The sequence below is a fragment of the Canis lupus genome, chromosome 4 (assembly GCF_048164855.1).
Source record: "Canis lupus baileyi chromosome 4, mCanLup2.hap1, whole genome shotgun sequence".
Taxonomy (NCBI): domain Eukaryota; kingdom Metazoa; phylum Chordata; class Mammalia; order Carnivora; family Canidae; genus Canis; species Canis lupus.
The window spans coordinates 659,579-686,624 of record NC_132841.1 but is presented as its reverse complement, the minus strand read 5'-3'; the positions used below and the strand labels follow the sequence as shown (position 1 = coordinate 686,624).

The following is a 27,046-nucleotide window of genomic DNA, read 5'->3' as shown; positions in this document are numbered from 1 at the left end:
ACACTGCCATGCTGAGGTCATTTGCAATTGCTCTCTCAGGAGCTCCGGGGAAGGTGAAGGAGCTAGATAGGAGGAGAGGGGATGCAATGAGGCTGAGAAAATGAAGGTCTTTCCACTTTAAGTTCAGCGTTCGAACAAGTCCATCCATCACAGGCCCCAGTGAAGAAGAGCTGAAATTTACATTACTTCAGTTACAGTAAAAAAAAAAAACAAACAAAAGTTTACAGCTTAATGTCCTAGAAAGCCCCACAATCGAATAAGAACTGAACCCACGCCAAGGGATGGAGGTGTCTATTAGAATGAGAACAGAGGTCAATGCCTTGAAGGCCCCATATCAAAATATAAACAGAACTTGAGGAATTACTCCAGCCTTTCTGGAGGTCCCCGAGACAAGCCCTTAAAACTAAGCAAAAACCCACCTCGGGGTCCATGTTCCTGCTCTGCTGTGTCGGGTGTACTTGGACGCAAACTCGAGTTTGGAAATCAAACCTTGTGGGTTTGCATCAATGTCAGCTCCATAGTGGTTTCTCAGATTCACAATCTTGGTCACAACACCCCCATGTCACGTCCCACCTGGCTGAACCCCTATCCCCTTCCACCCAGGGTGATACTCAGTCACATCCCCGCCCACAACAGCAGAGCACAGGCCCTCACACAGGTCCCACGGGTACAGTGGGCACTCCTGCCATGCCCGGCCTCCCAGAGGAAGGAAGGAGGTTTCAGCAGGACACACTCCCATGGTGGCCACAGGGCTCCATGCCCAGCACGGCAGCTAGTGAGAAGTCGGGGTCTGTTTCCCTGATGCTCGGGATCCACATGGGCCCACATGGCCCTGGCCAGCCCTGGATTCTGGTCCCGGGCTGAACGAGCCCTCTCACAGCTGGATGTGGCCTGCTGGGCCCTGGGCGTGCCCCACTGATCCAGGTCGCTGACCTAGGGCAGCCCTGGGGATCCCAGGAAACCCCAGTGTGGGTTGTGGAGGGGTAAGCCAGTGGGCCCCACCTGCACCCACACCAGGATGCGGGCTCCTCTATGTGCTGGGGCCCAGAGGGCCCGAGGCCTGTGTCCAGCTGCCCTGCGGGGACCCAGCACAGGTGCCCATGAGGTGCAAGTCCAGGTCAGCTCTGCTGTCCTCAGAACCATCACTCAGGCTGAAACCTCAAGACACATACCCCCAACCAGATTCCACACATGCTCCCAGGTGGGGGACTCCAGCACCCAGCCCCCACCCTGTGTGATTCTTGCCCCCTATTAAAGGACAGAGAGGTCTCCCTCCCCAGGGGAAAGCACGCACCCACAGCTCTGAGCCCATTTGCTGTAGAAAGTCAATAAAGTGTTGTGCGAAAATGCACAGCCAGCCCGTTTCTGTGTTTCCCAGAACTCTGTGCATGGGGCGTGGAGAGACCCCCAGAGAGGAGGAGGGGGCACCACCTAGGCCCCAACTAGCCCCTGCAGGGGCGCCGCCAGGCACACACAGCTGACAACCCCACATGCCTTCCAGGGCGGCCAGACCCACTGCTGGACATGAGAATGTGGCATAGCCGGAACATCCGGCTCAGCTGACCCTCCAGCTGAAAGTTACTGCACGAGCGAGCCCCGGGTCTGCCAGGATAGCCCAGCTAACCGCCCAGCACAAGCACCAGAAATGATGTTGTGCCAACCATTTTGGTGTTTTTTGGTGACCCAGCCAGTGGATCCGATAGCTGCACGTGATAGCTGCATGTGATAGACACACACACACCTCAAAACCAACAAAAGTCGGAATCCCCCCAATGTTGTCAAACAGCAGCCAGATGCTTACATCCACAAAACTGTGGTCTCCAATAGGATACATGGATAACTCTATAAGCCATGACTGCAGAGGTCCTGGAGGCACGGAGATGTGCCTGCTGTGTTCCAACAAGGAGGGCAGAGGGGCAGGAAGCATCCTCCGGAGGGGGGGGCCTCCTTGGAAAGGACACCAGGTCCCTGTGAAGGCTACGGAGGGTGAAATCTGTCCTCCTCTCTTTCTGCTTCTGGTTTTCCTCCTAAATGCCATTTTCCTCAATCATATTAGAAGAATTTATTTTATGTTTTTAAATTTATTTTTATTGCAGTCCAATTTGTATGAATACTTACTTCAGCAAGGGTGTCATACAGGACAGAAGGAGAGATAAAGATTTTCCCAGACAGGCTACATATAAAGGAGTTCAGGACCACTTAACCAGTCCAGTAAGGAATTTTAAGAGGGACTCTTCTAGTGGGGGAAAAAAAGAGACCAATAGCAACAAAGACTAGAAAGGCCCAGAGAACATCACCAGAAACACCAACTCTATGGGTAACACAAAGGCACAAAGTTCACATCTTTGAATAGTCACTCTGAATGCTGATAGACTAAATGCTCCAATCAAAAGATATAGGGTATCAGAGTAGCTTCAAAAGTGGATCCGGGATGCCTGGGTGGCTCAGGGGTTGAGCCTCTGCCTTTGACTCAGGGTGTGATCCTGTAGTCTGGGATCGAGTCCCATATTGGGCTCCTGGTGGGGAGACTGCTTCTCTCTCTGCATAATTGTCTGCCTCTCTCTCTCTCTCTCTCTCTCTGTCTCTCTGATAAATAAAATTATTATTAAAAAAAACAACATCCATCTGTACGCTGCCTACAAGATGCTCACCTTAGACCTATAGACACCAACAGATTGAAAGTCAGGGGATGGAAAATCATCTATCACGCTAATGGATATCAATAGAAAGCTGGAGGACTCATACTTATATCAGACAAACGAGATTTGAAACGAAACCCTGGGGGACACCTGGTGGCTCAGTGGTTGAGCATCTGCCTTCGGCTCAGGGTGTGATCCTGGAATCCCAGGATCGAGTCCCACATCAGCCTCCCTTTGGAGAGCCTGCCTCTCACTCTACTATGTTTCTTCCTCTGCTCCTCTGTGTATCTCTCATGAATAAATAAATAAAATATTTAAATTTCAAACAAGAAAGAATACTCTAAGAAGAGATGAAGAAGGGCATTATTTCATAATTAAAAAGACTCTCTATCAAGGTCAAACAACAAAATATTTATGCTGCCAACATGGCAGTATCTAAATATAGAAACAAATTAACAACAAACTTACAGGAACTCACTGATAATAATACAATGACGGGATTTTAACACTAATGGCAATGGACCAATCGTCTATGCAGAAAATCAAGAGGGAACAATAGCCTTGACACACCGGACCACAGGGACTCAACAGATATATTCTGAACATTTCATCCTAAAGCAGAATACACATTCCTTTCAAGTGCACATGGGACATTCTCCAGAACAGATCATATCATGGCCCACAAATCAGCCCTCAACAGGTACAACAGGTACAAGAAGGTTGATATCACACGCTGTACATTTTTGGAACACGACGCTATGAAACTTGGAGTCGACAGTAAAAAAAAATTTGGACAGACCAAAAATATGTGGAGATTATTAACATCCTACTAGAGAATGAATGGAGCAACCAGGAAATTAAAGAGGAAATTTAAAACAAATGAAAATGAAAACATGTTTCTCCAAACCTCTGGGTTGTAGCAAAGGCAGTCCAGAGGGAAGTACATAGCAATAGAGACCTACCTCAAGAAACAAGAAGTCTCCAATACACACCCTAACCCTACACCTAAAGGAGCTTGAAAAGGAATAGCAAACAAAGCCTAAAGCCTACAGAAGAAGGGAAAGAATAAAGATGAGAGCAGAAATAAACAATACAGAAACAACAAAACAATAGAATGGAATAAGGAAACTAAGAGCTGGTTCTTCAAAATAATTAATAAAATGGATCAAGCCCTAGCCAGCCTTATCAATGAGAAAAGAGAAAAGACCGAGCAGCCCTGGTAGTGTGGTGGTTTAGTGCCACCTGCAGCACAGGGCGTGATCTGGAGACCCTGGATCGAGTCCCATGTCGGGCTCTCTGCATGGAGCCTGCTTCTCCCTCTGCCTCTGTCCCTGCCTCTTTCTCTCTCTCTGCATCTCTTTGAATAAATAAATAAAATCTTAAAACTAAAGAGAGAAAAGAGAAAAGACCTAAAGAAATAAAATCACAAATGAGAGAAGAGAGATCACAATCAACACCAGAAAAATTAGCCAATTAAAAGGGAATACTATGAAATTATATGCTAACAAACTGGGAGACCTGGAAGAAATGGACAAAATACTAGAAATGTGCATACAAGCAAAACTGAAATAGGAAGAAATAGAAAATGTGAAGAGACCCATAACTAGCAAAGGAATTGAATCAGCAAGGCACTTGGTTGTCTCAGTGGTTGAGAATCTGATTTGGCTCAGGTCATGAACCTGGGGACATGGGGGATAAAGTCCCACATCAGGCTCCCCGCATGGAGCCTCATTTTCCCTCTGCCTATACCTCTGCCTCTCTGTGTCTCTCATGAATACATAGATAAAATCTTTAAAAAAGAAAAAATAAAAAGATGAGAAAGGACCCAAATAAAATCACAAATGAGAAAAGAGAAATAACAACCAACACTAGAGAAATACAAACGATTATAAGAGAACATTATGAAAAATTATATGCCAGCAATCAAGAACCTGGAAGAAATAGATCAATTCCAGGAAATATATAACATAGCAAAAATGAAGAAGGAAGAAATAAGAAACTTGAAGCGACATATAACCAGCAGAGAAATTGAATCAGCAATCAAGGATCTCCCAACAGGAGACGCTTGTCAATAGAACAGAATGGAAAACCGAAACAAGATACAAACCTGTAACTCTATGATCCATTAATCGACAACGAGGCAGGAAGGAATATCCAAAGCACAAAGACAGTCTCTTCAACAAACCCTAACCCTGACCGCAGGATAAGAACAAATGGTGTTGAGAAAACCAGGCAGGCACATGCAGAAGAATGAAACTGGACCACTTTCTTACACCATGTATATAAAAAATAAATTCAAAATGGATGAAAGACCTAAATGTGAGACCTGAAACCATACAAAGAAGAAAAGATAGGCAGCAACGTCTTTGACATTGGCCATTGGATGTTCTTTCTAGATATGCCTCGGAGGTGCAGGAAACAAAAACAAAAATACTATTGGGACTTCATCAAATTGAAAAGCTTCTGCAAAGTGAAGGAAACAACCAAAGCTAAAAGGCAACATAGAGGAGGAGAGGCAAGATTGCGGAAGTGTAGTGTCCCCAAATCACCTGTCCCCACGAAATTACCTAGATAACCTTCAAATCATCCTGAAAATCTAGGAATTCGGCCTGAGATTTAAACAGAAACGAGATCGAATGCTACAGTGAGAAAAGTTCGTGATTCTATCAAGGTAGGAAGATGGGAAAAATAAATAAAGAACAAAAGACATCCAAGGGTGAGGGGTCCTGTAAGGATCCGGGCTAACGCCGGGGCGAGTGCCCACAACAGAAGAGCTCTGTCCTGGGAGAAGGAGGAGCTGCACTAATCTTCCAGGGTGGAATGGCGCTTTCAAGGAGTCAGAGAAGGACCCCAGGAAAGCGGAGATGCCCTGGGGCTCCCTGGGACACTAACAGACACAGCACTCCCAGAAGAGTGCACCGAGCTCCCTAAGGGCTGCAGGGCACATGCATTGACCCCAGACCAGCTCTGAGGGGCTTGGGCGGTGGCTCTGTGCGGAGCGGTTTGCATGGCCCCAGGAGCAGCTTGGTGGCGGCGCCTCTTGCAGAGGAAGAGGCTCCATGTGGAGGGGGCTGCGGGGCTCCGGGAGCAACTCGGAGGGGCTTGGGCGGTGGCTCCGCACTGAGGCGGCTATGCGGCCAGGAGTGAGAATCCAACAGGGCAGGCCCTGGAGCACAGGGCGCCGGGACACAGCCCAGGATTCAGCCTCCCCCGAGACAGGAAGAGACCCGGAGGGTCAAGGACAGCAAGGACGCTCCTGCCCAGAGCTGAGCAGATCAGCGGCCCTGCCCCAGAGCCTCCAGGCCCTGCAGATGGACTGCTCCCAAGTTACTGCGGGGGCTGAATACAGGTTTCCAGAGCTGGCCGGTGCCACTGGGGTTGTTCCTCCTGGGGCCTCACGGGTTAAACTACCCGCACTGAGACCTGCACCAGGCAGGGGACAGAGCAGCTCCCCAAGTGCTAACACCTGAAAATCAACACAACAGGCCCCTCTCCCAGAAGACCAGATAGACAGACACTTTCCAGGGGAAGTCAAGGGACTTAAAGTATATAGAATCAGAAGATACTCCCCCATGTTTTTTTTTCATTTCTGTTTGCTTCCCCACCCTTTCCCCCCCTTTCTTTCTTTTTCTTTCTTTTTGTTCTCTTTTCTCCTTCTTTCTTCATTTATTCTTTTTCGTTTTTCTCTTTTCTTTCCTTCTTTCTCTCCTCTCTTTTTCTCCTTTTCCCAATACAATTTGTTTTTGGCCACTCTGCACTCAGCAAAATGACTAGAAGTAAAACCTTACCTAAAAGAAAGAATCAGAAACAGGCCTCTCTCCCACAGAGTTACAAAATCTGGATTACAATTCAATGTCAGAAAGCCAATTCAGAAGCACGATTATACAGCTACTGGTGGCTCTAGAAAAAAGCATAAAGGACTCAAGAGACTTCATGACTGCAGAATTTAGATCCAATCAGGCCGAAATGAAAAATCAATTGAATGAGATGCAATATAAACTAGAAGTCCTAACAATGAGGGTTAAGGAGGTGGAAGAACAAGGGAGTGACATAGAAGACAAGTTGATGGAAAGAGGGAAACTGAGGAAAAAAGAGACAGACAACTAAAAGACCAGGAAGACAGATTAAGGGAAATAAACGACAGCCTGAGGAAGAAAAAGCAATGTGTAATTTGGGTTCCTGAGGGCGCCGAAAGGGGTAGAGGGCCAGAATAAGTATTTGAACAAATCCTAGCTGAAAAATTTCCTAGTCTGGGAAGGGAAACAGGCATTCAGATCCAGGAAATAGAGAGATCCCCCCCTAAAATCAATAAAAACCGTCCAACACGTCGACATTTAATAGTGAAGCTTGCAAATTCCAAACATATAGAGAAGATGCTTAAAGCAGTAAGAGAAAAGAAATCCTTGACCTTTATGGGGAGGAGCATTAGGGTAATAGAAGACCTCTCCACAGCGACCTGGCAGCCCAGAAATGGCTGGCAGGATATATTCAGGGTCCTGCGTGAGAAGAACAAGCAATCAAGAATACTTTATCCAGGGGATCCCTGGGTGGCGCTGCGGTTTGGTGCCTGCCTTTGGCCCAGGGCGCGATCCTGGAGACCCGGGATCGATTCCCACATCGGGCTCCCGGTGCATGGAGCCTGCTTCTCCCTCTGCCTGTGTCTCTGCCTCTCTCTCTCTCTGTGACTATCATAAATAAATAAAAAAAAATTTAAAAAAAAAAAAAAAAAAGAATACTTTATCCAGCAAGGCTCTCATTCAAAATGGAAGGAGAGATAAAGAGCTTCCAAGACAGGCAGGAACTGAAAGAATATGTGACCTCCAACAAGCTCTAGAAGAAATTTTAAGGGGGACTCTTAAAATTCCCCTTTAAGAAGTTCAGTGGAACAATCGACAAAAACAAGGACTGAAGAGATATCATGATGACACTAAACTCATATCTGTCGATAGTAACTCTGAACGTGAACAGGCTTAATGACCCCATCAAAAGGCGTAGGGTTTCAGACTGGATAAGAAAGCAGGACCCACCTATTTGCTGTCTACAAGAGACTCATTTTAGACAAAGGACACCTACAATCTGAAAATTAAATGTTGGAGAACCATTTATCATTTAAATGGTGCTCAAAAGAAAGCAGGGATAGCCATCCTTATATCAGATAAACTAAAATTTAACCCAAAGAGTGTAGTGAGAGTTGAAGAGGGACACTAAGTCATACTTAAGGGATCTATCCCACAAGAGGACTTAACAATCCTCAATATATGCCCTGAATGCGGGAGCTGCCAAATATTTAAACCAATTAATAACCAAAGTGAAGAAATACTTAGATAATAATTATCTTATACTTGGTGACTTCAATCTAGCTCTTTCTACCCTCGATAAGTCTTCTAAGCACAACATCTCCAAAGAAACGAGAGCTTTAAATGATACACTGGACCAGATGGATTTCACAGATATATACAGAACTTTACATCCAAACTCAACTGAATACACATTCTTCTCAGGTGCACATGGAACTTTCTCCAGAATAGACCACATACTGAGTCACAAATAGGGTCTGAACCGATAACAAATGATTGGGATCATCTCCTGCATATTCTCAGACCATAATGCCTTGAAATTAGAACTAAATAACAACAAGAAGTTTGGAAGGACCTCAAACACGTTGAGGTGAAGGATCATCCTGCTAAAAGACGAAAGGGTCAACCAGGAAATTAAGGAAGAATTAAAAAGATTCATGGAAACTAATGAGAATGAACATACAAGCATTCAAAATCTTTGGGATCAGCAAAAGCAGCCTTAAGGTGGAAATACATCACAATACAGCATCCATTCAAAAACGGGAAACTACTCAAATACAAAAGCTAACGTTACACATAAAGGAGCTAGAGAAAATACAGCAGATAGATCCTACACCCAACAGAAGAATAGAGTTAATTAACATTCGAGCAGAACACAAGGAAATCAAGACCAGAAGAACTGTGGAACAGATCAACGGAACGAGGAGTTGGGTCTTTGAACAAATTAATAAGATAGATAAACCATTAGCCAACCTTATTAAAAAGAAGAGAGAGAATATTCAAATTAATAAAATCATGAATCAGAAAGGAGTGGTCACTACCAACACCAAGGAAATAAAACGATTTTTAAAATATACTATTGGCTATAATATTATTATATTATTGGCTATAATTATTATTATATTATTGGGTATACACCAATAAATTAGGCATTCTAGAAGAAATGGACACATTCCTGGAAAGCCAGAAACTACCAAAAAATGGAACAGGAAGAAAGAGAAAAAATGAACAGGCCAATAACCAGGGAGGAAATTGAAGTAGTCATCCAAAACCTCCCAAGACACAAGAGTCCAGGGCCAAATGGCTTCCCAGGGGAATTCTATCAACCGTTTAAAGAAGAATTCATACCTATTCTACTAAAGCTGTTTGGAAAGATAGAAAGAGATGGAGTACTACCAAATTCGTTCCATGAAGCCAGCATCACCTTCATTCCAAAACCAACAAAGACCCTGCCAAAAAGGAGAATTACAGACCAATATCGCTGATGAATATGGATGCAAAAATTCTCAACAAGATACTAGCCTATAGGATCCAACAGTACATTAATAAAATTATTCACCATGACCAAGTAGGACTTATCCCCAGGACACAAGGCTGGTTCAACACTCATAAAACAATCAATGTGATTCATCATATCGGCAAGAGAAAAACCAAGAACCATATGATCCTCTCATTAGATGCAGAGAAAGTATTTGACAAAATAGAGCATCCATTCCTGATCAAAACTCTTCAGAGTGTAGGGATGGAGGGAACATTCCTCGACATCTTACAAGCCATCTACGAAAAGCCCACAGCAAATATCATGCTCAATGGGGAAGCACGGGAAGCCTTTCCCCTAAGATGAGGAACAAGACAGGGATGTCCACTCTCACCACTGCTATTCAACATAGTACTGGAATTCCTAGCCTCAGCAATCAGACAACAAAAAAGACATTCAGGGCATTCAAATTGGCAAAGAAGAAGTCAAACTCCCCCTCTTCGCCGATGACATGATACTGTACCTAGAAAACCCAAAAGCCTCCACCCCAAGATTGCTACAACTCATACAGAATTTGGTAGCGTTGCAGGATACAAAATCAATTTCCAGAAATCAATGGCATTTCTATACACGAACAATGAGACTGAAGAAAGAGAAATGAAGGAGTCAATCTCATTTATAATTGCACCCAAAAGCATAAGATACCTAGGAATAACCCTAACTAAGGAGGTAAATGATCTATACCCTAAAAACTATAGAACACTTCTGAAAGAAATTGAGGAAGACACAAAGAGATGGAAAAATATTCCATGCTCATGGAATGGCAGAATTAACATTGTGAAAATGTCAATGTTACCAAGGCAATGTACAGGTTTAATGCAAACCCTATCAAAATACCATGGACTTTCTTCAGAGATTTAGAACAAATTATTTTAAGATTTGTGTGGAATCGGGATCCCTGGGTGGTGCATCGGTTTGGCGCCTGCCTTTGGCCCAGGGCACGATCCTGGAGACCTGGGTTCGAATCCCATGTCAGGCTCCCGGTACATGGAGCCTGCTTCTCGCTTTGCTTGTGTCCCTGCCTCTCTCTCTCTCTCTCTCTCTCTCTGTGTGTGTGTCTGACTATCATAAAAAAAAGACTTGTGTGGAATCAGAAAAGACCCTGAATAGCCAGGGGAATTTTAAAAAAGACAACCATATCTGGGGGCATCACAATGCCAGATTTCATGGTGTACTACAAAGCTGTGGTTCAAGACAGTGTGGTACTGGCACAAAAACAGACAAATAGATGAGTGGAACAGAAAAGAGACCCCAGGATTGGACCCTGAACTTTATGGTCAACTAATATTTGATAAAGGGGTAAAGACTATCCATTGGAAGAAAGACAGTCTCTTCAATACATGGTGCAGGGATAATGGACATCCACATGCAGAAGAATGAAACTAGACTACTCTCTTTCACCATAAACAAAGATAAACTCAAAATGGATGAAAGATCTAAATGTGAGACAAGAGTCCATCAAAATCCTAGAGGAGATCAGAGGCAACATCATTTTTGAACTTGGCCACAGTAACTTCTTGCAAGATACATCCACGAAGGCAAAAGAAACAAAAGCAAAAATGAACTATTGTGATTTCATCAAGATAAGAAGCTTTTGCACAGCAAAGGATACAGTCAACCAAACTAAAAGACAACCTACAGAATGGGAGAAGATATTTGCAAATGACGTATCAGATAAAGGGCTAGTTTCAAAGATCTATAAAGAACATCTTAAAATCAACACTAAAGAGACAAAGAATCCAATCATGAAATGGGCAAAAGACATGAAGAGAAATCTCACAGAGGAAGACATTGACATGGCCAACATGAACATGGAAAAATGCTCTGCATTCCTTGCCATCAGGGAAATATAAATCAAAACCACAATGAGAACCACCTCACATCACTGAATGGGGATAATTAACAAGGCAAGGAACAACAAATGTTGGAGAGGATGCACAGAAAAGGGAAGACTCTTACACTGTTGGTGGGAATGTGAACTGGTGCAGCCATTGTGGAAAACTGTGTGGAGGTTCCTCAAAGAGTTAAAAATAGACCTGCCCGACGACCCAGCAATTGCACTGTTGCGGATTTACCTCAAAGATTCAGATGCAATAAAACGCCGGGACTCCTGCACCCTGATGTGTATAGCAGCAATGTCCACAATAGCGAAACTGTGGACGGAGCCATGGTGTCCATCGAAAGATGAATGGATAAAGAAGATGTGGTTTATGTATACAATGGAATATTACTCAGCCATTAGAAACGACAAATACCCACCATTTGCTTCAATGTGGATGGAACTGGAGGGTATTATGCTGAGTGAAGTAAGTCAATCAGAGAAGGACAAACGTATGTTGTCATTCAATGCGTTAATATAAATAATAGTGAAAGGGAATATAAGGGAATGGAGAAGAAATGTGTGGGAAATATGAGAAATGGAGACAGAACATAAAGACTCCTAACTCTGAGAAAGTAACGAGGGATGCTGGGAGGGGAGGAGGACAGGGAGTGCGGGTGAATGGGTGACGGGCACTGAGGGGGGCACTTGACAGGATGAGCACTGGGAGTTATTCTGTATGTTGGCGACATGAACACCAATAAAAAATAAAATTATTATTAAAAGAAAAAGAAAGAAAGAAAGAAAGAAAGAAAGAAAGAAAGAAAGAAAGAAAGAAAGAAAGAAGAGAAAGGAAGGAAGGAAGGAAGGAAGGAAGGAAGGAAGGAAGGAAGGAAGGAAGGAAGGAAGGAAGGAAGGAAAGAAGAGTGGCACCTGTGTGGCTCAGTTAGTTAAACCTTAGGCTCAGATCATGATCCAGGTCCCAAGGCAGGCTATCTGTTCAGCAGGAAACCTGTTTCTCCCTCTCCCTCTGCCCCTCTCACTCATGCTTTTTCTCTCCACTCTCTCTCAAATAAATAAAAAATATATTTGAAAAAGAAACAAACCCACAAGGAAGAGAAATCTCCCATGTAGAAGTATTTCAAACAATTTTTGCAGACATTCCACCGTCAAGTTCATGAGCATAGCTTCCCACTCTTATGTGTGGAATACAGATAGTAACTTCATTCTACAAAATATAATGTGAAAAACGTAAAATAATATTGATAATATAATAATAATAATAATTAATAATAATAATAAAGGATCAGTTTACTGCAGAGAAAGGTGACAAACACTACCTCAGCAAGATCAACAGATTGATACCAAGACTGATAAATCATGTTGATAGTATCTATCCTTTATATGATATAATGAAAATGGCAGTATATCTCTGTATATAATCCACAAAAACTGTTCAATCATGAGATAAATGAGACATGTCCCAACTGAGGGAAATTTTACAAAATACTCTACTTCTCAAAGTGTTCCAGTTCAACAACTTCAAGGAAAGGCTGAAAGACTGTCACAATCCAGAGGAGCCTAAGAAAACATGAGGACAAATGGAATGTGATATGAGAGATGGTAACTTAGCAAAAACTAAGGAAATCTGAATAAAGTATGGTCTTTAGTTATTGTGACTATTTTAATATTGATTCATTAGCTAATATTTGTACCATACTGATATAAGATATCAATAATTGGAGAAATTGAGAGCAAGTGCATGAGAATTCACTGTAGTATCTTCTCTATTTCCCTATAAATCTTTGTTTTTTTCCTAATAAATAAGATTTATTTTGAAAATTGACTTAAATGAATCAGGCTCCAAGTGTGAAGACATTTTAAGAATAGTTGAATTAACTTAGCCTTATTCTTAAAGAGTTCCTTTGATGGAAACATAGTAAGAATTTTATATCAGAAGGAAAGAAAAACACTTATGAACACGTATAACGCCTCCTCAACCTGAAAAGCAGTAAAGGATAATAAATAGCAAAAATCAGATAAAAATACTTCTAGTACAATAGACACCATATTGCTAGTGCATTTAAAATTAGCAATGCATAACATTTATTTCCTTGACATTTGTCTTCAAAAGAGTTCACAGTGTTTCAGTGTCAGTTGAAACAGGGGAAGAATCTCAGGGAAGAATCCTTCACATAATAATAGGACCATTGGTAATAATGTCTCTCAGAACTTTCCAAATCCATAAAGATGCATTTTCTAATGAGTGACTGAACTGTGAAGAAAGAGATGAGAAACCCTCATCCCTCTGAACTACTTGTGTCAGAATATTTTAACCATAGTACTACGGATAGTAAATTATCCTTATTAACAGGAAATACGTCTCACATTGGAATCTGAGCAATCAGATGGGCAGAGAAAAAACACTTTGACCCGCTCCTCATCTTTTAAAGACAAAGGAGAGTTTTTCTATGTACGAAGTCAGTTGTCAAGATAGCCTTAGGGAATAAGAGTCAGCAGCATCGAGTCCTGCTGCACAGCTGGGACACCCACACACCAGGTCTTCCTGATCACAATCACTGGGCCTGTCCCCCCAACACAGGATGCCACGCTGAGGTCATTTGCAATTGCTCTCTTAGGAGCTCTTGGGAAGGGGGAAGGAACTAGATAGGATGGGACAGGACACATGGAGGCAGAGAAAAATTAAGGCCATTCCCATTTAAATTCAGCATTCGCACACGCCCAGCCATCCCAGGCCCCTGTGAAGAAGAGATGAAATTTACATTACTTCAGTTACAGGAAAAAAACAAAAGTTTACAGCTTAATGTCCTAGAAAGCCCCACAATAGAATCAAAACAGAGCCCAGGCCAAGGGCAGGAAGCCCCTATTAGAATGAGAGCAGAGCTCAATGCCCTTGAAGGCCCCATATCAAAATGTAAACAGAACTTGAGGAATTGCTCCAGCCCTTCTGGACGTCCCTGAGACCAGCCCTTAAAACTAAGCTAAAACCCAACTCCGGGTCCTAGTCCCTGCTCCGCTGTGTTGGGTGTACTGGGACGCAAACTCGAGTTTGGAATTCAACCCTTGTGTGTTTGCATCGGTGTCAGCTCCTTAGTGGTTTCTCGGATACGCAATCTTGGGCACAATACCCCCATGTCCCCTCCCACCTTGGCTGAACCCCTATCCCCTCCCAACCAGGCTGACACTCCGTCACCTCCCCACCCACAACAACTGGGTACAGGCCCTCACAAAGGTCCCACGGGCACGGTGGGGACTCCCCCCATCCCTGGCATCCCAGAGGAAGGAAGGAGGTTTTGGCAGGACACACTCCCATGGTGACCACAGGGCTCCCTGCCCAACATGGCAGCTCATGACAGGTCGGGGTTTGTCCCTGATGCCTGCTCCTCCTCCCCGGTTTTCCCACAGTAAATGAAGGAGGAGGCCCTGGTCTCCTCCAGGGACATCACGCAGGTAGACATGGACGTCAACAGGACGTTCGGCAGCCACATCATATATTAGGACTGCTAGGGGTCGGGTGAGGCTGCTGGGCCAGGGGGCTTTGGGGCCCCGGGGGCTTCTGTGTAGGGAAAACGGGGCCTCTGACACCAGGGGGAGCAACAGCAGCCAACAACACACCACTCCATGGTAGGGTGATTGGGATGACCACCGTGCCCACCCCTCTGGGCCTCAGGGATGAGGAGGCCACTAGGATGGGGCCTCCAGGGGTTGCCATGGGAGCTGAACACCAAAGGGGAGAGGGACGGCCCCATGAGAAGCAGAGGATGGGGTGGGGGATGTGAGGGGCAGGAACCGGACCTGGGGGCCAGGTGGCATGGCCGCGGCTGGAGCAGGATACACATCGATCCCATGAGGGTCGGACGGGTCAGAGTGACACCCACTCTCGGTGCTTTATATATTTCTAAATTCTATGCATTTAATTTGAGACAATTTGCAATTTGAAAGCATGCATATTATGATGACCCCCAGATAATGCTCCCAGTACAGCCACGGCCCTGCACTGACCACACCGCACCCCAGGGGCAGGTGTCACAACAAACCCCAGACTGGGGTCGCCTTTAACTGTAGACGTCTCGTTGTGCATCTTAGGGGAAGGAGATACCCTGTGTGCGCAAGCCCCCCACGACATCCCCCTCATTCCCCACTCCCCACTCTACATCATCATCCCCAAAGGCATCCCACCTAAATGATCCCCCTCACACCCACACAGCCCCACACAATCCCCACCCACACTATACCCCAACACCATCCCCCCTACACCATCCCCCACACTCCACCACAATCATACCCCTGCTCCCACAGGATCCACCCCCACACCATTTATCCTTAGCAACGACCTGGTGCAGATGCCCCCTGTGGGACATGCTCAGCCTCCCCGAGTTTCTCTGTATACCCTGATCCCATCAGAAGCCCGGGTGTCCCATAGAGTACCCAGGGGTTGCAGGGAGCTGGAAAGACAGGGAGCCCCCGACAGGGTGGGTGCAGGTGAGTGGTGCAGAGGATCCACCATGTCCTGCCTCCGCCCACTGTCCCTCCTGGAGGGCGGCACACCCTGCACAGGACACCAGCCCCTAACCCATAGGAACCTGGGCTGACCTGGCCCCGGGCTCTGTGGGGGCTGAGTTGATTTGAGCCCCGCCCCAGGCCTAACACAAAGACTAATGGGATCCAGCCCCCCATGGCCCTGGCCAGCCCTGGATTCTGGCCCCGGGCTAGCAAGCCGTCTCACAGCTGGATGTGGCCTCTTGGGCCCTGGGCATACCCCACTGATCCAGGTCGCTGACCTAGGGCGCCCTTTGGATCCTGGGACACACCAGGGTGGGGAGAGCAGGGGTAGGCCGGTGGGCCCCACCCATACCCACACCAGGGGGCAGGCTGCTCCAGGTGCTGGGGTACCTGGGAGCCCGAGGCCGGGGTCCAGCTGCCCTGCGGGGACCCAGCATAGGAGCCCATGAGCTGCAGGTCCAGGTCAGCTCTGCTGTCCTCAGAACCGTCTCTCAGGCTGAAACCTCAGGACACACGCCCCCACCCGGATTCCACACATGCTCCCAGGTGGGGGACTCCAGCACCCGCCCCCCCAACCCGTGTCATTCTTGCCCTCCCCTAAAGGACAGAAAGCTCTCCATCCCTAGGGGAAGGCATGCACCCTCGGCTCTGAGCCCATTTGCTGTAGAAAGCCAATTAAGTGTTGTGGTGCGAAAATACACAGCCAGCCCTTTTCTGTGTCTCCCAGAACACTGTGCACGGGGCTTGGAGAGACCCCCAGAGAGGAGGAGGGGGCACCACCCAGGCCCCACCAGCCCCTGCAGGGGCGCCACCATCCACACCCAGCTGACCTCCCCATGTGACTTCCAGGGGCGGCCGGATGCTAGGTTCAGGACCTGACAGACTTTTCTGGGACTCAGGCTGTGCCCCGCGGGCCAGGAGGGGCTGGGACAGAGTGACAGCCAGGAAGCCTCAGGTCATCAGTTTCTGTGCAAAGCCACCCCGATGTCTGTGCTCCCTCTGTCAAGGGGGCCGGGGCAGGCCATGTTCTGGGGCCCCTCCTCCGCCCATCATCCCCGTGCCTGTATGCCTGGGGATCCCAGGACCGAGTCCCACATCGGCCTCCATTTGGGGAGCCTGCCTGTACTTCTGCCTATATTTCTGCCTCTGTTTCTCTGTGTATCTCTCATGGATAACTAAATAAAATATTTACATTTCAAAAAAGAAAGAACAATACTGTAACAAGCGATGAAGAAGGGCATTATTTCATAATTAAAAAGACTCTCTATCAAGATCAAACAACTATATATTTATGCTGCCAAAATGGCAGTACCTAAATATAGAAACCAATTAACAACAAATGTACAGGAACTCACTGATAATAATACAATGACAGCGGATTTTAACACCCACTAATGGCAATGGACCGCTCATCTATACAGAAAATCAACAAGGGAAAAACAGCCTTGACACACTGGACCACAGGGACTCAACAGATATAGTCTGAACATTTATTCCTAAAGCAGAATACACATTCCTTTCAATTGCACATGGGACATTCTCCAGAACAGGTCATATCATGGCCCACAAATCAGCCCTCAACAGGTACAACAGGTACAAGAAGGTTGATATCACGCCCTGTACATTTTCGGACCATGACGCTATGAAACTCGAAGTCAACAGTAAGAAAAAATTTGGACAGACCAAAAATATGTGGAGATTATGAACATCCTACTAGAGAATGAATGGAGCAACCAGGAAATTAAAGAGGAAATTTAAAACAAATGAAAATGAAAACATGTTTCTCCAAACCTCTGGGATGTAGCAAAGGCAGTCGTACAAGAGAAGTACATAGCAATACAGGCCTACCTCAAGAAACAAGAAGTCTCCAATACACAGCCTAACCCTACACCTTAAGAAGCTGGAAAATGATTAGTAAACAAAGCCTAAAGCCTATAGAACAGGGGGAAAATAAAGATGAGAGCACAAATAAACAATACATAACAAAGCAGTAGAATGGAATAACGAAACAAAGAGATGGTTCTTCAAAATAATTAAGAAAATAGATCAAGCCCTAGCCAGCCTCATCAACGAGAAAAAAAGACCTAAATAAATAAAATCACAAATGAGAGAAGAGAGATCACAATCAACACCAGAAAAATAAGACAATTATAAGGGAATACTATGAAAGATTATACGCTAACATACTGGGAGACCTGGAGGAAATGGACAAATGTCTAGAAATGTGCAAACGAGCAAAATTGAAATAGGAAGAAATAAAAAATGTGAACAGACCCATAACTAGCAAAGGATTTGAATCAGCAAGGCACCTTGGTGCCTCAGTGGTTGAGCATCTGCTTTGGCTCAGGTCATCATTCAGGGGTCTTGGGGAATCAAGTCCCACATCAGGCTCCCCGCATGGAGCCTCAATTTCCCTGTGTCTATACCTCTGCCTCTCTGTGTCTCTCATGAATCCATAAATAAATCCTTAAAAAAGAAAAAAGATAAAAAGATGAAAGGACCCAAATAAAATCACAAATGAGAAAAGAGAAATAACAACCAACACTAGAGAAATACAAACGATTATAAGAGAACATTATGAAAAATTATATGCCAGCAACCTAGAACCTGGAAGAAATAGATTAATTCCTGGAAATATATAACATAGCAAAAATGAAAAAGGAAGAAATAAGAAACTTGAACAGTCATAACCAGCAAAGAAATTGAATCAGTAATCAAGGATCTCCCAACAGGAGATGCTTATATCAATAAAACAGAATGGAAATCCGAAACAAGATACAAACCTGTAATTCTATGATCCATTAATCGACAACAAGGCAGGAAGGAATATCCAAAGCACAAAGACAGTCTCTTCAACAAACCCTAACCCTGACCCCAGGATAAGAACAAATGGTATTGGGAAAACCAGGCAGCCAAATGCAGAAGAATGAAACTGGACCACTTTCTTACACCATATATATAAAAAATAAATTCAAAATGGATGAAAGACCTAAATGTGAGACTTGAAACCATACAAAGAAGAAAAGATAGGCAGCAACGTCTTTGACATTAGCCATTGAATCTTCTTTTATATATATATATATATATATATATATATATATATATATATATATATTTGTTTTTTTAATTTTTATTTATTTATGATAGTCACACACACACACAGAGAAAGAGACATAGGCAGAGAAGAAGCAGGCTCCATGCAGGGAGCCTGACGTGGGACTTGACCCCAGGTCTCCAGGATCGGGCCCTGGGCCAAAGGCAGGCACTAAACCGCTGCGCCACCCAGAGATCCCTGGATCTTCTTTCTAGATATGCCTCTGAGGTGAGGAAACAAAAGCAAAAATACTATTGGGAATTCATCAAATTGAAAAGCTTCCACAAAGTGAAGGAAAAAACCAAAGCTAAAAGGCAACATACAAAATGAAAGGAGCAATTGGTAAACAACACATCCAGTGAAGAGTTAGTATGCAAAACACATAAAGGAAATATAAATCTCAAGATCCTAAAAACAAATTATGCGACTGGAGATGGGCAGAAAAATGAATGGACTTTGTCTCTGCCAAGACAGCCAGATGGCCACCAGACACACGGAAAGACACTAAGCGTCACCCATCATCAGGGAAATGCAAACCAAAGCCACAATTATATGTCACCTGACAACCGTCATAATGGCTAATATTAACAACACAAGAAACAACAGGTGTTGGTGAGGCTATGGAGAAGAGGTAGCACGCTTACACTCCTGGTGCGCATGCAAAAAGATGTAGCCACTGTGGAAAACAGTGTGGATGGTCCTCGAGAAGTTAAAAAAAGGGGATCCCTGGGTGGTGCAGTGGTTTGGTGCCTGTCTTTAGCCCTGGGCGCGATCCTGGAGACCTGAGATGGAATCCCACTTCGGGCTCCCAGTGCATGGAGCCTGCTTCTCCCTCTGCCTATGTCTCTGCCTCTCTGTGACTATCATAAAAAATTTTTTTTAAAAAGAAGTTAAAAATAGAGCTACCCTACGATTCCAAAATTGCAGAGCTAGGTATTTACCCCGTGGATACAAAAGTACTTTAGTAGATTCTAAACATGCAGCACAGTGTTTGTAGCAGCGTAATCAACAACAGCCAAACTGTGGATACAGCCCAGATGTCCATCGGCAGATGAATGGGCAGAAAGATGTGGTAAATATACACACTGCGACATCACTCGGTCATCAGAAGGGATGAAATGAAGCCATTTACAATGACGTGGAAGGAGTGGAAAGGATTTATGCTAAATGAACTTAGTCAGAGAAAGACAGATACCAAATACCATACAATTGCATTCACATGTGGATTTTAAGAAACCAAACAAACTGGCAAAGGGGCTCAGGGGGGATGAGAGAAGCAAACCAAGAGACACACTCTTAGTCACAGAGAATAAACTAATAAATACCAGAGGAAGGGGGGGGATGGGGAATCAGGCGATAGGGACAGTGGAGGGCACCTGTGACCAAGTACCAGGCGTTGTATCCAAGGGTTGAATCACTATGTGGTAAACCAGAAGCTATATCATACTGTGTTTACAAACAGGAATTCAAGTAAAACTTTAAAATAATAATTGGTAGTATTGATGAAACATGGGTGCAGTAGAGATAATATCAGAAAGACAACTGAAAATCCAAATAAAGAGTCTTTAGACCCACAAATCCCCTCCTTAGCTCAGCTTGGGAGAAGCCTGCCATGTCTATTCTGACCCCAGCAGAAGCCTGTATTTTGATTCTCCGGGGAGGCCACTGACTTGGTGGAGTCATGCTATCTTTGAAACCAAAACCTAGAGTGCATAACACTAAACTGCCCAATACTAGGAGTCCGAGTGCAGGCACATGCCAAGACCCAAACTCTAACCATACACAGACATAACCCTAACCCTATACTTAATCCTAATATTAACGTAACCCTTAAACAAAACCCATCACTAATCGAAAACCAAACACAAACCCCAAGACCAAAACACATTCACTGAACCTTTCTGTCAACCCTCACCCTAAATCCTAAACCTATTCTAAACCCTTAAGCCTGACCCCTACCTTAAATCTAACCCTAACCTCTAACCCTAACCTTAACTTAATATACTCAAATCCTATTCCTAACCTTAACCTGTACCCTAACCTTAACCCAATAACAATCCTATCACATACCCCAAACTGTACTCTAAACTGTACCCTAAAACTAACTCCTAAACTACACCCTAAACCTATCTCTTATCCTTTTCCAAAACCATACCCTGACCCTGACCTGACCCTAATCCCTAACTAAACACTAACCCTAAACCTAGCACTAACCCCTATCCTAAACCTAACCCTCGCCCTAACCCTAAACATAGCCTTTTACCCTAACCCCTAACCCTTACTCCTAACCCTAAATCACACCCTAACCCCTAACCCTAAATGGAAACCTAAGCCCAACCCTAACTGTAACCATAACCCTAACCCCACCTCCAAACCTCCGGCCCTATTCCCTAAAGCCTAAACCCTAACCCTAACTCTAAATCCTATCGCTAACCCTAACCCCGTTCCCTAATCCCTAACACCCATCCTAACTCCTAACCACTGACCCTTACCCTTATCCCTCACCCTAACCTGTAATCCGTAACCATAAGCTTAATCACAAACACCTAACATCTAACCTAAGCCTAACCACCAACTGCCTCCCCTCCCCTGACCCTACCATTCATTCTACCCATTCACTTACCCTGTGGTTCTGAGTAGTCCCTTCTGATGTGGACGTGGCCCCCAACGGCGCCTCCAGAGTCCTCCAGGGGGTCCTGAGGAAGCCGGGCTCTGTGAGTGCGGACATGGCCCCACGTGTTCCTGAGTCATAGTCAGCGCATCCTGAGGATGCTGGGTATCCTGTCACTGTGGACTATGACTCACATCCTCTGGAAGCCTCAAGCAGGTCCTCAGGTGGCCGGGGGCTCCTGTCAGCCTGGACATGGCCCCACATCCCCCAGAAAACTCACGGCGCATCCTGAGGAGGCTGTGGGCTCCTGTCAGCATAGACGCAGCCCCAAATTTCCAGAAGCCAAAGTCCAGGTCCTGTCAGGATTGACGTGGCCCCACATTTTCCTCAGCCTCACCATAAGACCTGAGGAGGCTGGGGGCTCCTGTCAGCATAGATGTGGCCCCAAATCTTCCAAAAACTTCACAGTGGGTCCTGAGGAGGCTGGAGACTCCTGTCAGTGTGGATTGGCCACCCACATTTTTCTGAGGCCTCACCACAGGCCCTGACAAGGCTGGGGTCTTCTGTCCACATGGACGTATCCCATATTTCCCCAAGTCAACACCGGGGGTCCTAAAGAAGTCAGCATCCTGTTGTGTAGATGTCACCCAACGTCCTCCCGAACATCACTGAGGGTTCTGAGGAGACCGGGGCTCCTGTCACCGTGAATGCGGACCCCAACTTCCAGAAGCCTCAACTTATGTCCTGAGGTGGCCCAGGGGCTCTTGTCAGCGTGGATGTGGGTCCATATCTTCCTGAAGACTCCCCGTGGGTCCTGAGTGGCCCAGGGGCTCCTTTCAGCCTGGATGCAAGCCCACAATTTCCTGAAGCTGTGGCTCATCAGTGTGGACGCTTCCCCACGTCCTCCTCAGGCCTACCCCGGCACAGGCTTGCTCCTGTTATTGCAGGCAGATTAGGCCTACTGCCCATTCATGCCCTCTGGGTGGGGCCTGGGCTCGGGCGCCCCCTGCGGGACGCTCAGGCGCTGTAGGAGGCTGTGCAGGAGGCAGCGGGCGCTTCAGGGACAGCACCTGCCTCCTTTCAGGCTCCAGCTGTGGCCTGTTAGCTTCGGAAACGTCTCACTGAAACGGAGCCCAACACCCGGCTTCCCCAGAAATACTAAAGTACAAGGAATTGGAGCCCACAGGACGCGAAATGAAATGTGGACCAGACTTTTACCACATCCCACAAAACTCACTCAACCCTCTTCCACTGTGGGCGGGACTGCGGGCTGGTGCAGCCGCCCTGGAAACAGTGTGGAGGCTCCTCAGGAAGTTACAAATAGAGCCGCCCTGCGACCAGCAGATGAACGGCCTGAGCTCACTCCGAAGATACAGATGCAGTGAGAATCGGGACACCTGCATGTCCTGATGTTCACAGTATCCAGGTCAACAGTAGCCACACTGTGGGAGGAGCCTCGGTGCCCTCGGGCAGATGATGGATAAAAAGGATGGGAGATAAATGATGGTCATAGAGAGAGGAATGGTATTCAGCTATCAAAGAGAAAGAAATCTTGCCATTTGCAATGACGTGGATAGAACTAGAGGGATCATGTTAAGTGAAATAAGTCAGTCAGGAAAGAGAATGACCGTGTGGTGTCATTCATAGGTGGGATTAAAGAAGCAAAACATATAACAACTGTGAAGGTAAGGAAAAACAAGATGAAAACAGTTGCAGGAAATACAGACTCTTAATGATAGGAAACAAACTGAGGGGCGTTGGAGGTGGGGGGGGGGGTTAAAAGGAGACCGGCCTGAAGGAGGGCATGTGATGTCATGAGCACTGCTGTTATCTCCAACTGGTGAATCCCTGAATTCTTCCTCTGAAAGTATAATACACTATCCATTAATTAATTGGGTTTAAATTAAATTAAGTTAAAAAATCAGTTGTATCACAGCACATTTCCTTCTGGACTCTCTGTTTTGCTCATTCAGCTTATACTGGGACCACCCGCCGTGGGACTGGTTTGCCTACATAGGCTCCATGCCTCGTCCATGGCCCAGCCCAGGGCTAGAACTCACCACCCCTAATATCGGGGCAGGAGGTGTGGTCAGGAGTCGGATGCTTAACCAACGGAGCCAGGTGGGGGCCCGAAAACCACACTGCTTTATCCTGTGTCTCTGTGATATCATTTGAAATAGGAAAGTGCTGCATCCCGCTCTGTCCTGCTTCTCAAATACTGATTTGCTGTCCCGGGTCATTTGTGGGGGAGGATGGATGTTATGGATTTTTTTTTTCCTATTTCTAAGACCTGCCACCATGATTTTGATAGGAATGACATTGAAACTGAGGGTGCCTACAGGAACTGCAGACATTTTCACAAGATGAGGCTCCCACCCCACGAGCCCAGGACGGCCTCCCAGAGCCTGGTATGGCTCAGTGCACAAGTCTTGTGCTCCTTTGGTTCAGTCTCATTATTTATTCTCCTTGATGCTCCTGAGAAGGCCTTCACGTCCTTCCTTTCCTTCCTGAGTGCTCATTGTCGGGACACAGCAAGGCTACTCTGCTCTGTAGGGTCAGTTTGTGTCCGTGACTTTACTGAACTCACTCCTTAGTTCTAACACGTTTTGGTGGAGGCTCACGGGTTTCCTGTTTCCAGTACCGCATTTTCAGCATATAGCAACAGTGTGACATACCCCTTCCAGTTGTGGAACCTTTGCTGTTTACAGCTTAATGTCCTAGAAAGCTCCACAATAGAATCAAAACTGAGCCCAGGCCAAGGGCAGGAAGCCCCTATTAGAATGAGAACAGAGCTCAATGCCCTTGAAGGCCACATATCAAAATGTAAACAGAACTCGAGGAATTCCTCTAGTCCTTCTGGAGATCCCTGAGACAAGCCGTTAAAACTAAGCTAAAACCCACCTCGGGGTTCAAGTCCCTGCTCCGCTGTGTCGGGTATACTCGGACACCAGCTCGAGCTTATAAATAAACCGTTGTGTGTTTGCTTCGGTGTGGGCTTCTTGGTGGTTTCTCGGATTCGCAATCTTGGGCACAACAGTCTGAGATTAAAAAACAAAACCAAAAGCAGCTTGGACATAGGCAGAGTGAAAGCAGGGTTCTGAGAAATGAGCTTGGGGGCTCTTCTGTGGAGGGCCTGCAGACTGGGGGTGGGATGCTCAGCCCCAGACCCAGAGGACCCAGCATCCCCACCGGCATCATGCCAAACAGCGCTGAGTCTCAGGGAGCAGCACAGTGCCACCCGCTGGAGGCAAGAGTCACTGAAACCCACCCGGCCCCTGACCCTGCAGGTGCATCACCTAGGCAGATGTGCACCTGACAATCAGCACCATGGGCCATCCCCAGACCCCGCACAGACCACTCACTGCCAACAAGTTGTCGGACCACAGAGGCTGTAGAGATTCAGCACTGCCTGGAAAGTAGGGTCTAGCTTCCTTTGTAATTTGTGCTTTATTTTCATTTATTTTCTTTGATTCTATTTTATTAATTGCCTTATTTTAATTTTTATGTACGTACCATATATATTTCTTATTTTTACACTCATGGTACTTTAATTGTGTTTGTTATTTTGGGATTTAGAATCTTTTAACAAGGAAGCCAAAATAATCTGGTGTTTTCTTTTTGGGGGGGAGACGGAAGTTGTTATGGTTTTTCTTGGTTTTTCTTTTTCTTCCTTCGTTCTTTTCAGGAAAAAATAATGAGATGTAGAAATTCAACTCCATAAAATAACATGAGGTAGTACTCACAGCCAGGAAGTCCATCAATACAAATATATGATGTCTAACTACAGTTTAAAACAATGATTATAAATATAGCATCTGGGCTAGAAAAAGAGCACAAAAGAAAACTAGAGCATCCCTTACTGTAGAAATAAAAGAACTAAAATTTAGTCAGGCCAACGTTAAAAATGCTATAACTGAGATGCAGTCCCAAGTGGAAGCCTTAAAAACAACGAAAGTTATGGACCACAGAGGCAGACATAGGGAACTCAGCCACTTATTAAAACAATAACATTCATATCTTAGGAGACTCAGAAGATAAAGAGAGAGAACAGGTGGGCCTTGCTCATCCATTAGAAACGACAAATACCCACCATTTGCTTCAACGTGGATGTAACTGGAAGGTATTATGCTGAGTGAAGTAAGTCAATTGGAGAAGGACAAACATTGTATGTTCTCATTCATTTGGGGAATATAGATAATAGTGAAAGGGAATATAGGGGAAGGGAGAAGAAATGTGTGGGAAATATCAGAAAGGGAGACAGAACATAAAGACTCCTAACTCTGAGAAACGAACTAGGGGTGATGGAAGGGGAGGAGGGCAGGGGTGGATGTGAATGTGTGACGGGCACTGAGGGGGGCACTTGACGGGATGAGCACTGAGTGTTATTCTGTATGTTGGCAAATTGAACACCAATAAAAAGTAAATTTATTATTTGAAAGAAGAAAGAAAAAGAATAAAGAAAGAAGAAAGAAAAAGAATAAAGAAAGAAAGAAAGAAATAGGGGCACCTGAGTGGCTCAGTCAGTTAAGCTTCTGCCTTAAGTCAGATCATGATTCAGGTCCCAATGTAGGCTCCCTGTTCAGCAGGGAATCTGCTTCTCCCTGTCCATCTGCCCCTCTCACTCATGGTTTTTCTCTCCTCTCTCTCTCTCTCAAATAAATAACATCTTTGAAAAATAAAAAAAAAACAAACACACAAGGAAGAGAAATCTCCCATGTAGAAGAATTTCAAACAATTTGTGCAGACATTCCACCCTCAAGTTGGTGAGCATAGCTTCCCACTCTTACGTGTGGAATACATATAGTAACTTCCCTCTACAAAATATATTATGAAAAACTTAAAATAATAATGATAATATAATGATAATAATAATAATAATAATAATAGGAAGAAGAAGAAGAAGAAGAGGAAGAATCACTTAACTATGGAGAAAGCTGACAAACACTACCTCAGCAAGATGATCAGATCGATACCAAGACTGATAAATCATGTTGATAGTACCTATCCTTTATATGATATAATAAAAATGGCAGTATATCTCTGTATATAATCCACAAAACAGTTCAATCATGAGATAAACAACAGACATGTCTCAACTGAGGGAAATTTTACAAAATACTCTACTTCTCAAAGTGTTCCAGTGCAACAACAACAAGGAAAGGCTGAAAGACTGTCACAATCCAGAGGAGCCTAATAAAACAGGAGGACAAATGGAATGTCATATGAGGGGTGGTAACTTAGCAAAAACTAAGGAAATCTGAATAAAGTATCGTCTTTGGTTAATGCGAATATTTTAATATTGATTCATTAGCTAATATTTGTACCGTATTGATATAAGATATCAATCATTGGAGAAACTGAGTGCAAGTGCATGCAAATGCTCTGTACTATCTTCTCAATTTCCCTATAAATCTTTGTTTTTTTCTTAATAAATAAGATTTATTTTGAAAATTGACTTAAATGAATCAGGCTCCAAGTGTGAAGACATTTTAAGAATAGTTGAATTAACTTTTGCCTTATTCTTAAAGAGTTCCTTTGGTGGAAACAAAGTAAGAATTTTATATCAGAAGGAAAGAAAAACACTTATGAACACGTATAATGCCTCCTCAACCTGAAAAGCAGGAACAGATAATAAATAGCAAAAATCAGATAAAAATACTTCTATTATAATAGACACCATATTGCAAGTGCATTTAAAATTAGCAATGCATAACATTTATTTCCTTGACATTTGTCTTCAAAAG

General features: G+C 44.8%; 1 long non-coding RNA gene across 1 annotated transcript in view; it reads right to left on the bottom strand.

Annotated features, from left to right (window-relative positions):
• The window catches only part of LOC140631700 (uncharacterized), a 154,950-nt gene extending 132,509 nt beyond the window's left edge, over positions 1-22,441 (bottom strand). The window contains exon 1 of the long non-coding RNA XR_012029191.1: positions 21,315-22,441. This is a non-coding gene — a long non-coding RNA (uncharacterized lncRNA). The remainder of the gene's footprint in view (positions 1-21,314) is intronic.
• Positions 22,442-27,046: the final 4,605 nt, after the last annotated feature.